Source organism: Callithrix jacchus, chromosome 6 (genome assembly GCF_049354715.1).
Source record: "Callithrix jacchus isolate 240 chromosome 6, calJac240_pri, whole genome shotgun sequence".
Lineage (NCBI taxonomy): Eukaryota > Metazoa > Chordata > Mammalia > Primates > Cebidae > Callithrix > Callithrix jacchus.
In genome coordinates, this window is record NC_133507.1 from 105,667,875 (window position 1) to 105,680,714 (window position 12,840).

General features: G+C 45.2%; 1 pseudogene; it reads left to right on the forward strand.

Annotated features, from left to right (window-relative positions):
* Positions 1–11,546: 11,546 nt before the first annotated feature.
* Positions 11,547–12,068, forward strand: LOC108592359 (small ribosomal subunit protein eS10 pseudogene; annotated as a pseudogene).
* The last annotated feature ends 772 nt before the right edge of the window (positions 12,069–12,840 follow it).

Sequence of the window (12,840 nt, forward strand, 5' to 3'; positions counted from 1 at the left end):
CATGGGCTGTGGTGGAGAAGGAATCAGCTCCAGGAGCTGGTGGAGAAGGTTGGGATGTGGAAGGGTGGAAATGGCCTCTGGCCTGCCAGTTGCTATGCTGCCCAAAGCCACAGCTTTGGTTTTCTTTCTGAAACTCTTGAGGTTTTTACCACATGGTCTTTAAAGTTTCTGCCAGCTGTAAAGTTCTGTGACTTGGGGAATCACTGAGAAGGAGATAGAAAGAAGGTGAGCAAAGAATCAGCTGGAGTACAATCAATGCAACAGCAGTCAAAATGCTCAGATTTCCCCAGAGCTGGGAAGATACCCTGAGCTGTGCGCTCTACAAAAAGCCATGCAATAAGGCCTTCTGATTGGGGATTTTTCCATATACTGTCTTGGAAGCTGGAAATAGCATCTGTACCTGGAAGCAAGTGAATGGTGTGTGGGCGGACCTGGCTCCTACCGGGCCCAGTTGCTGGGTCTCTGGCAGGTGACTGGAGCCTGAGCTGCCCTGGTCAAGGGTAAGGGGCAGGGCTGGAGGATGCAGGGCTAGGGGACGAGGTCTTCAGGCTCAGAGAGTTTCCAGGAGCTTGAAGGCCATGAAGAAACACATCTCTAATCATTCCAGGCCTTGCACAATGTAGCCCTCTAATTTTAGTGAAAAAAAAATATGCATGGTGTAAAAAGAACTTTGGCCAAGATTCGGTTTGAGCACCTAGGCCATCTTCAAAGCCCTTGCTCAGCTGCTGTGCTGCGTGAGGCATTTCCCATGTGGTTGTGTGGCAATCTCTGTGTGACATTCTTCCACTGACACTGTCTTCCAGCAGCCTGTCCATGATGAACCACACAGCAGCAGCAGCAGCAAGACCAGTGATGGCCTGAGCGATCCCTGGTGAGTGTACTCAATTGCTGTGATCTCCTTCCTACCCAAATCATCTAATGATTAAATTCACTGTGAGAAATCTATTACTTTCTTTAACAAGTGAAAGGTTGGCAAAGAAAACTTACTCATGAGATCTCATAACATTTGCAAAACGGTATCCTGAAAGGGTGCTTCGGCCATAACTAATATAAGCAAAACTGGACCTATTCACCCACACTTGGACTATGTTCTTCATTCTTTGGTGAAGGAAAACTTTGGTCTACTCCCTCTTTCTTTTTGGTCCTTCTTTTTTCAAAAATAATGGTAAGATTCACTTGCAGTGTTGGGAGCACCTTTCTCTCTCATTCAGTGTGAGCATATGTATGTGGGGGCGTGTGTTCTGACTCCATCCTGATTCCAAGTCATGGACCATTAATGTCTGACTGCAAAACTAAGGAGCCACTAAATATTCTGCTATTTATAAGTAATCTGTTGCCCAAGGCATTGCGCTACTTAATGAAACCTTGAATTAATGTGTAACTTCAGAAATAGATCATTCTACAAATATAGGCTACGAGAAGCATAATTTAAGCTGTTCCGTTTACTTCGCTGCTGGGTTGGGGATAAGAGAAGGAGCAACTGAATGTAAATAACAATACATCAAATACATTGAGCCAAGCATTGTGCAAATTACTCTCTATGCATTACCTCTTGTGGTTATTATGATAACCCCATAGGATTATTATTATTACTAGTCCCATTTTACAGATAAAGAAACTGAGGCCTGGAAAGATTTATGTAGCCAGCCCAAGGTCACACAGTGGAATTCAAGTCTAAGTGCATGTGGATCTTGGAACCCCTGGGTACCGCATCTTTGGGGTAGAGAGAATGAGGTGAAGGGTGGACGCCTGTGCTAGGGTAACAATTCATTTGCCCAACGCAAATGTAGTTTGTTTGCTTGATGGGCTAATACCGATTGGTCGGAAAATGCAGTGGATAAAGGTGAAACTGAGAATGATGCAAATTCTGAGCCAAAGCCCTTGGGAGAGAGAGGTGGAGAGCCGAGTGCTGAGTGGGCTGATGACTGCTAGCTAGAATGACCTGTCCAACAACCTGGGGGGCGTGGGGAGAGCCCAGTTCATGGGGGTCTAGGTGGATGTGTGGTTTCTGAGGGGTGCCCAAGCCAGGCAGACAAAGACTGTCTTGGACCTTTATCCAGGGAGATCCTCCCAGTTCATCTGGGCTGACCCTCGAGAGCCACCTGATGAAGCACATCCTGTACAGCCATTGAGGAATGGCTGAATCTGCCCACATTCAGTGCCAGAGCCTGGGATGAAATATGGAGTGCTGTTCCATGGGCCTCAAACGCTTCCTGATCACTCTGGGAAACCCGTGAGCATGTACAGAGCCTGGGAGTAAGCTCGGCCTAACTGCCTCCTACCGCACGGTCTAAGACCTTAAAGCTGCAGAAAGCAGAGAGGATGTCAGGAAAACACTGGATGGATGGTGGGTGGGGGGTCAGGCGAGGACGCAAGGGAGGAGCATGTGAAAGGAAGGGTGTGAGAGAAGGAAAGGCCGGGGTTCAGCTTGAAGCCAAACCAGCTGCAGAAATGCATCATTTAGAAGCTCTGGTCTCTGTGTCTCGTCCTTCTGCAGATAAGACTTATCTTGGGAGTGTTGGCACAGCCCTTCAAGATGTAGACCCCTGGCGGAAACTGGAGCCCACAGTCATTACCCTCCTGGCTCATGCCTCTGGTTGGTAATGGCTCTTGTAATTCCTGGCATCTGATCATCCCCCTTCTTCTTGGATGTACTCAGCCAAGCACCTGCCCTGTGGTTAGCACCGTCATTTTATTCCATTGGCTTAACAGCTAAGCTCAAGCACCCCAAAGACAGAGGAGTTCAGCCAGGGGCCCTTGTTTATTTAGGACCAGGGGCTGCAGACTAACTTCAGGATTCTGGAGCCCCTGGGGCCTCACATTTTAGGGGCCTTGGGTTCTCATGTCTGAGAGGACGGAGGAAACCCAGGTGAAGGGGGCTGGCTCCCAGGATTGGGATGTTCCCCTCTGCCTCTGTCTTGTGGCTGATTTGCCTGCTCTCCGATTAGCCGCTGGAGGCTTTTCCAGGGTCCCCCTGCAAGAGCCTGGGAACTGTCCAGCTAGCAGTCTGCTGAACCACAGGGGCAGCCACCTTGAGGCCGCCAGCTGGAGAAGGCCCATGGCTGGTTGTGGAGATCTGCGCCTGGAAGAGAAGCAGCAGGCCAGGGGCCCAGAGGAGAGCTGCTGCCCATTGCCGTGCTTGACCTGTTAGCATTTGCATTCCTGAAGTCGTGGTTGGTTAATTAAAAATAAGCCCCAGGGCCTAAGGAGGCCCACAGTGGGGTAGGAACGACTCCTTGGTGCAAAGCGATTCCGAGTTTCCAACTAAAGTAATATGAAAGGGTAAAAGGGACAGGCTGTTAAAACACCTAGTGTTGTCAATGGGAGCTGGGAGGCTCTGAAAGGCATCGGGGCTAACCGTGGTCCCCAAGCTGGTTAAATGTGGCCAAGAGTCGGATCTCGTCCCCATGGTATCCCACTCTCTACAGACAGTGGATAGTCCATACTCCGGTGTAAACACTTTCACCACCAGTGGCCAGTGGGTAGGGTGTGTCTGTATCTTTTTCTGATTTTGACGTTACTGAGTGCTGAATGTGTGCGGACGCCTTTCCAGGTGCGTCATATGTATTATCTAACTTCTTTCATCCTCTCAAAAATCCCAGAGGCAGATGAGGAAATGGAGGCACAGAGAGGTTATGCGATTTCTCCTCAGTTGGTCAGTGGCAGAGCTGGGACTTAGACTCAGATAGTCTGACTCTAAGGGCCCCCTCTTGACCACTGCGCTGTCTGGTCTCTTCAGAAATCTTTGCTTGAAAGGCCAGGTTGCACACTTGAGCTTTTTTCTTTTCTTTTTTTTTTTTTCCAAGATGGAGTCTCGCTCTGTCACCCAGGCTGGAGTGCAGTGGCACAATCTCAGGCTCACTGCAACCACCGCCTCCTGGGTTCAAGCAATTCTCCTGCCTCAGCCTCCCAAGTAGCTGGGGCTACAGGCATATGCCACAATGACTGGCTAATTTTTGTATTTTCAATAGAGTTGGGGTTTCCCCATGCTGGCCAGGCTGGCCTCAAACTCCTGACATAGTGATCCACCCACCTCAGCCTCCCAAAGTCCTGGGATTACAGGCATCAGGCACAGCTCCTGGCCCCACTTGAGCTTTTATATTTGTAGAGAGTAAAAAGAATGAAGGCAGGAAAGAATTTTGTGAAGGCAAAGGTGGTTGATGGTTTCAAGTATCCACTTGGAAAAGTTTCGCTTTTGATCCTTGTATGAGTCCGTTTTCACACTGCTATAAAGAAATAAATACAAGACACTGGGTGATTTATAAACAAAGGAAGTTTAATTGACTCACAGTTCCACATGGCTGGGAGGCCTGAGGAAACTTACAATCATGTTGGAAGGGGAAGCAGACACCTTCTTCACAAGGCAGCAGAAGAGAGAAGTGAGCAAGAACAGAGAAAACTGCCTTATAAAACCATCTTGAAAACTCGTTCACTATCACGAGAACAGCACCGGGGAAACCACCCCCATGATCCAATCACCTCCCTCCCTCAACGCATGGGGATTACAGTTCAAGATGAGATTTGGGTGGGGACACAGAGCCAAACCATATCAATCCTCTTAGTGAGAGAGTCCTTCAAAGACAAATAGCACCCCATCTCAAAGGGGAGAAACGCAATAGCTCATTAGACCCTGAGAACCTGGGGGCTCAGCTACTCTTAGCGGCCAGGCTCTCAGGCCCTTTACTCTGATAGTGAAGGATTCTCAAGTGTGTCTATGCTGGCTGCCCTCTCAGGACAATGCTTCCATAGCTAGCAGGAGACTTCTAGGATAGCAAAAGAGGCTCCCCTGTGCCTACAGATGAAAATCAGCCATTATTAGTAGTAACTGTTTTAGCTGAGGGATGGCTACATTGGGTTCATTCACTATTCTCTCTACTTTTCTATGTCTTTGAAATGTCCTATCACAAAAGATTTAAAAATATATAAATAAAAGAAGCCCAGACCCAGTGGCTCACGCCTATAATCCCAGCACTTTGGGAGGCCAAGGCAGGTGAATCACCTGAGGTCAGGAGTTCAAGACCAGCCTGGCCAACAGGCGAAACGCCGTCTCTACTAAAAATACAAAAATTAGCCATGTATGGTGGTGCATGCCTGTAATCCCAGCTACTTGGGAGACTGAGGCAGGAGAATCGCTTGAACCTGGGAGGCAAAGGTTGCAGTGAGCTGAGATCGTGCCATTGCACTCCAGCCTGGGCAACAGAGCAAGACCCTGTCTCAAAAAATATATATGTATGTAAATAAAACATGTATTGCCCTCAGGAAAATGCCAAGGAGTAGATGATAGTTTGGGTGTAGGAAGGTCTGCGAGACGGGCAGTTCAGGGAGATGGTTTGGGCACTTGAAGTTAGGATTCTTTCTGGTGAAGGGCAGGAAAAAACTATCTTGCCTAAAGTCTACTTAACCAACCAGTGTCCTCCATTTCCACCCCAAAACACACAGTGGATGCCCAGGACACACACCTATCAGTGGTCACAGCTGATAGGCCACTCTCCAGAGCAGGCGTCATCAAACTCCCAGCCCTGGTTAAGCCCACAGGCCTGTTTGATTTTCTTGGACGAAGTTACATATGGCCCGTGACTTCTTTCTCACCACCATGAGAGTGAAGTCGTTGTTATAAAGACCATAGCACCTACAAAAGCCAAAAATATGTACTACGTGACTCACAGAAAAAGTGTCCTAGTCTGCTCTAGAATGTCACATCCTTCTGCTCTTACCCCCTGAGTTCTATGTTTACCAATTACCTGCGGAGCTATATGTCTCCAAACCTGGTTGGACCAATCGTATTTATTATTGCAAGTATATGATTTAATTAGTGTTTAGATCACTGAAATCAGAGTGTGACAAGTAAGTGTTATTTCTATGAAAATTAGATTGTTCTGGAAAGACTCAATAAACACAAGTCACTAAAACCATTCCCGTTAAACTAAGTATGGGCAAGAGAGCTGTATAGGGTTGGGCTGGGAAACATTGTACACATCTAGAGTAACTTTGCATTCAGAGACTTTGTAAACATCTTTAAGGATCATGCTAAGGAAATACAGCTGGAAGTTGTACACAATGTCCAATAAGTGTGGTCTGTGTCTGAAAGATGATATAAAACTTCACAACAGACCCACGCCCAAGGAAAGACCTTAGCCCTACTTCAGAATATTAAGAAATAAAGGTACATTTGTATTTTGAAAATTAAATAAGAAATTTAAAGAATACACACATGTGCATGGTTTTCAAACCATGTTTTATGAATCCCTACTTGAGTCAGCTTTAAAAAAATGTCCCAGGCAGCCAGGCGTGGTGCCTCAAGCCTGTAATCCCAGCATTTTGGGAGGCCAAGGCGGGTGGATCAGGAGGTCAAGAGATCGAGACCATCCTGGTCAACATGGTGAAACCCCTTCTCTACTAAAAATACAAAAAATTAGCTGGGCATGGTGGTGCGTGCCTGTAATCCCAGCTACTCAGGAGGCTGAGGCAGGAAAATTGCCTGAACCCAGGAGGCAGAGGTTGCGGTGAGCCAAGATTGCGCCATTGCATTCCAGCCTGGGTAACAAGAGGGAAACTCCGTCTCAAAAAAAAAAATGTCCCAGGCTGGGTGTGGTGGCTCACACCTGTAATTCCAACATTTTGGGAGGCCGAGGCGAGCAGATCATGAGGTCAGGAAATCGAGACCATCCTGGCCAACATGGTGAAACCTCGTTTCTACTAAAAAATACAAAAAAATTAGCTGGGTGTGGTGGCGCATGCCTGTAGTCCCCACTACTCTGGAGGCTGAGGCAGGAGAATTGCTTGAACCCAGAAGGTGGAGATTGCAGTGAGCTGAGATCGTGCCACAGCACTACAGCCTGGGTGACAGTGCAAGATTCCATCTCAAAAAAAAAAAAAAAAAAAAAAGGAAGTCCCAGTTACTAATCCCGATAGTGTTAGATATAAGGTCTATGCTATAACAGAAAGCCCATCCTAAAACTGCTTTATAAAAAGGAGGCCTCCCTTCGCATCATTCTCTTCTTTCCCAAATCCCCTTCCTTCCCCTAGAAGCATGGAGATGTCTGTACCTGAGAAAGCAGAGCAGGAGGTTGGTGGGGGGCGGCAGGGGGGCGGTGCTGCCTCAGCCTTAGTGCTCCCTGAGCTCTGAGGACCTGGGGCAGAGATGGCAGGTTGTGTTACCTGAGCAAACAGCAAATCAATTAAGCAAATAAGTAAATACGCTGAGGTTGATGGGAGCCAGCGTTCTGACTGTTGCAGAGGGATTTAGAAACATGGAATTCGGGAAGGCTGGAAAGAACGCTGAGGGTTTGGAATGGAATTGGAAGGGTCAGATGAACTCTTGGGTTTTTAAATACATCAACACAGTTAGCTGTAGACACAGTCAGAAATGCATGCGTAGGTGCCTACTGCCTTATGCATTTGTTCCCTGAGAGAATTGAGTAGCAATGACACCCCAGGAGCAATGAGCACAACTTTCAAAGTACAACCTACCAAATAAAATAGGCATCCATGAGTCCACATTGATAGAAATAAATATATACACGAACACAATGGGAGGTAAGGTCTTCTTTATAAGAGAAGGTAACTAACAAAGTAGAAGGACCAACAGAATTAAACACTCACATTTGGCAGCCATTACAGCAGTCACTGGTATTAGCAGGAGCCATAGGGCTGGTAGGCACAAGTTTGATGAGGAACAGAATATCGGCATAATATCAGACTACTTTCCTACAAAATACGAATTAAATATGGAGGAGAAATGATTACTTCATTGTGGAGAAACCTGTCAGGCACTGGTGTGACCAGAAGATGGGAGTGAGCATCACCCAGTGTGGGATGGGAGGACATAAAGTGCCCCAGGGAGGCCCTGAGCAGGCATTAAGAGGGCACGGCATCACCTCCGTAGACCCCATCGAGACCAGACAGCCAGAGTCTGGGTACGTGTGAACACTGGAGGGCCTGGGGCTGAGATTGACCTAAGGAGTGAATGACCTCGGTTCTCTAAAACTCTCCAGACAAGGGACACGGGGAAAGGCTGAGGAATTATTCCAGATGGAAGGAGACTGAGGAGGCAGGGCAACTAAATATGATGTGAGATTCTGAAACGAGTCCTGACCCGACCCCCATCCCCAAGAGACATTTGTGGGAGATTTGATGGAATCTGAACGAGATTTCTGGATTGGGTGGGAGATTTGTATCAGTGTTAATTTCTGATTGGGAGGAATCATTTTAATGTAAGGAACAATCTTTACGTTAGGAGAGCCATACCTTGGAGTATTTAGGAATCATGGGGGCAAAGAGAGAGAGAGAGAGAGAGAGAGAGTGAGAGAACAATGAAGCACTGCAGTAAAATGTTAACAACTGGGAAATCTGAATATAGATTATGGAGTTCTTCGTATCTTTTATGAAGGTCTAAGACTTTTGAAATAAAAAAGTTACTTAGTTACCAAAACATTAAAATAAAATAAAAGAGATTTATTGGCTGGCAAAAAAACGAAAATTCCAGAATCACACAGGCTTCAGGCATGACTTGATCAGGGCTCCAGCTCGCTATTTTTGCCATGCTCTCAGCTCTGCCCTTTTCTATTGAGGTTATCCTCAGGCTGATTTCCTCTTATCTCAAGGTAGCTGCCAACAACAGGGACTATGTGCCTGCAGACTTCAGCAGGGGGAATGAGTTGCACTGGTTGGATTAACCCAGTCTGGGCCCATCCTGATGCTGCATGTATTTGAATCTCACTCAAACCATGAGGTTGTTGCATCATGGTGAAGGGGAGCTTCTCAAAGGAAATTATGCATGTGTTTGGCAAGAGGGAATTAACCTAGACACTTAACCAATGAAAGTCCAGCACACTGTGATATAGGGAGTGGGTAAATGCCCAAAAAGGTGAATTAGTGGTGCAGGTTCAGAGGAGGTGAGAAAACACTTCCACCAAAAGAATTGGAATTATTTTCCAAGGAAATATAAGCTATTCCAGAGAAGACAATAGACCAGAAAAAAACTTTGCAAAAAAAAAAAAAAAAAAAAAAAAACAAGAAAAAAATATATCTGGTAAAAGATTGTTATCCAACATATACAACAAAACTCTTAAAACTCAACAATAAAAAAAAAAATGAACAATCAGATTTAAAGATGGACAAGGAAGGGAGGTGCACAGGGTACGCCTATAGTCCCAGTTACTCAGGAGGCTAAGCTGGGAAGTTGGGAGGACCACTTGAGCCTAGGAGTTTGAGTCCAGTCTGGGCAATATAGTGAAATCCCAATCTCTTTAAAAAATGGGCAAAAGATCTGAACAGACACCTCACCAAAAATATACAGATAGCGAATAAGCATATGAAAAGATTGTCAACATATGTCATTAGGGAATTACAAATTAAAACAAGCGGATACCAATACACACCTGCTAGCATGTTTAAAATCAATGACATCAAGTGTTGGCAAGGCTGTGGAGAAAGAGGAACCCTAATTCATTCCTGGTGGAATAGACAGTGGTACAGACACTTTGGAAGGCAGTTTAATAGTTTCACATAAAACGAAAAGTACTCTTACCATATGTTCCAGTAATCACGCTCCTTGGTATTTACCCAAATGAGTTGAAAACTCATGTCCACACAAAAACCTGCACATGCATGTTTATAGCAGCTTTATTCATAATTGCCAAAACTTGGAAGCAACCAAGATGCCCTTTAGGAAGTGAATGGATAAATAAACTGTGGTACATCTGACAATGAACTATTATTCGGCACTAAATAGAAATGAGCCGTCAAACTTTGAAAATGGTGGAAGAAGCTTAAATGCGTATTACTAAGTTTTAAATGCCAATTTGAAAAGGCTACATACTGTACGATTCCAACTCTGTGGTGTCTGGAAAGACCAAACTATGGAAACAGTGCAAACATCAGTGGCTGCCAGGGGCTGGGGTTAGGGAGGAGGAGGGCTGAAAAGATAGAGCACAAAAGACTTTCACAGCAGTGAAATGGTAACTGCACCAGATAAAATCTGGTTCAACTTTTAAGTAAGAAAGTTGTGAGTTGTTTCTCAGTTGACATAAACCCCCAGGTCACGTAACTGGAGCTTGCCCAGATGAACCAAGTAGGCAACGTGAATGGAACTTGACTGCGGGACCGAGGAAAAGGACTGAATTAAGAAGTGGAAACAGCATGGCAGGATCCAAGGTCCAATCAGATGGAGCCCTGGCATCACCCTGTGGCAGGATCCAATAAGAGCACACCCCTTGGCATCACCTCATTGCAAGATCCAATTAGATCACACCTCATTACACTCTGACTATAAAACCTGCCCCAATCCCCAGCTTGGGGAGATAGATTTGAGTGTTTCCTTCTGTCTCCTTGCCAGTTAACTCACAATAAACCTCTTTCACCACTGTTTGGCTTTCTGTTGCACAAAACTACTGTTTACTATTATGGTGAATCCATAACATTATACATTTGTTCAAAGCCACAGAATGTACAACACCAAGAGCCAACCCCAAAGTAAATTACAGACTCCTGGTGATAATGATGTGTCAATGTAGGTTCCAATGTAACACTCTGCTGCAGAGTGTTGATAATGGGGGAGGTTATCGCATGGTGAGGGGACAGGAACCCTCTGTACTTTCCACTCAATTTGGCTGTGGAAATTGAACCTAAAACTGCTCAAAAAAAAAAAAAAATACTCTGTGTGTGTGTGTAAAGAGAGTAAAAGATCTAGACCTCCAAAGACAGCAAGCCCAGGCAGTCTTAGAGGCCAATTCTTCTGTGCTTTCAAGGAAGATACAATCTCTGTGTAATACAAACTATTCCACAATTTAACAAAGATAAAAATCTTCCTGCCTCTTTTTATAATCCTGACATACAAAGATTTTAAGTTACACATTAGCATAGTGAATTGGCTACTAAATTAAAAGAAAAGAATACACTGTGACCAAAAGAATTCTTCCCCAAAATGCAAGGAATGTACAAATGAAGGAAACTCTGAAACTGGATTGAAGGATATAAAAGCCCTGAATAAATGGAGAGACAGTCAATGTTCTAGGATAGGAAAACGCAACTGGGTAAAGTTGTTTCTTCCCAAATCAATCTATAAGTCTATGACTGTAATTCCAATCAAAACACCAACAGGATAATTAGGAAAACTTGACAAAGTTACTCTTAAGATTCATCCGTATTAGAAAATGCATGAGGAGAACAAAATCAGTTTTGAAAAAGAATAATAATCATTATGTATATTAACTACTATATATCAAAACACATTTTAAAGCTAAGGAACTAGGCTGGGCGTGGTAGCTCACACCTGTAATGCCAACATTTTGGAAGGCTGAGGTGGGCAGATTGTTTGACCTCAGGAGTTTGAGACCAGCCTGGGCAACATGGTGAAACTCCATCTCTACAAAACACATAATAGGTGGGCATGGAGGTGTGTGCCTGTAGCTCCAGCTACTTGGGAGTCTGAGGTGAAAGGATCGCTTCAACCTGGAAGTCAAGGCTGCAATGAACCATGATTGTGCTACTGCATTACAGCCTGGTCAGCAGAGTGAACCCTGTCTCTAAAAATAAATAAATAGCCTCGGCCCTGGACCCTGCAGCCGCTGAGATGTTGATGCCTAAGAAGAACCAGACTGCCATTTATGAACTCCTTTTTAAGGAGGGAGTCATGGTGGCCAAGAAGGACGTCCACATGCCTAAGCACCAGCAGCTGGCAGACAAGAATGTGCCCATCCTGCATGTCATGAAGGTCATGCAGGCTCTCAAGTCCCGAGGTTACCTGAAGGAACAGTTTGTCTAGAGATGTTTCTACTGGTACCTTACCTATGAGGGTGTCCAGTATCTCCTTGATTACCTTCATCTGCCCCCAGAGATTGTGCCTACCACCCCACACCACAGCTGTCTAGAGACTGGCAGGCCTCCACCTAAAGGTCTGGAGGGTGAACAACCCACAAAACTCACAGAGGGGAAGCTGACAGAGACACCTACAGAAGGAGTGCTGTGACACCCGGTGCCGACAAGAAAGCCAGGGCTGGGGCTGGATCAGAAACGAATTCCAGTTTAGAGGTGGATTTGGTCGTGGATGTGGTCAGCCACCTCAGTAAAATTGGAGAAGATTATTTTGCATTGAATAAACTTACAGCAAGAGAGAAAGAAAGAGAGAGAGAGAGAGAGAGAAAGAAAGAAAGAAAGAAAGAAAGAAAGAAAGAAAGAAAGAAAGAAAGAAAGAAAGAAAGAAAGAAGGAAGGAAGGAAGGAAGGAAGAAAGGAAAGAAAGAAAGAAAGAAAGAAAGAAAGAAAGAAAGAAAGAAAGAAAGGAAGGAAGGAAGGAAGGAAGGAAGGAAGGAAGGAAGGAAGGAAGGAAGGAAGGAAAAGAAAGAGAAAGAAAATACTGAGGTATTGGTGCAGGATCTGGTGAGTCAGATCATTCAGTGAAAAAGAATAAACTACAGAAATAAATCTGATTATTAAAATATGTATTCATCCAACAAATACTTATTTAGTTAGTTATTTCGTTTGAGACTGTCTCACACTGTGTCCCAGGCTGAAGTGCAGTGGTGCAATCTTGCCTCACTGCAACCTCCACCACCAGGGCACAAGCGATTCTCCTGCCTCAGCCTCCCAAGTAGCTGGGATTACAGGTGTGCACCACCACACCCAGCTAATGTTTGTACTTTTAGTAAAGACAGGGTTTCACCATGTTGGCCAGGCTGGTCTCAAAGTCCTGACCTCAGGTGATCTGCCTGCCTCAGCCTCCCAAAGTGCTGAGATTACAAGTGTGAGTTACTGAACCTGGCTCCCAACAAATATTTATTGAACACCTACTATATGTCAACACTGTTCCAGGTGCAGATGATACAAGAATAAGCAAAACGGA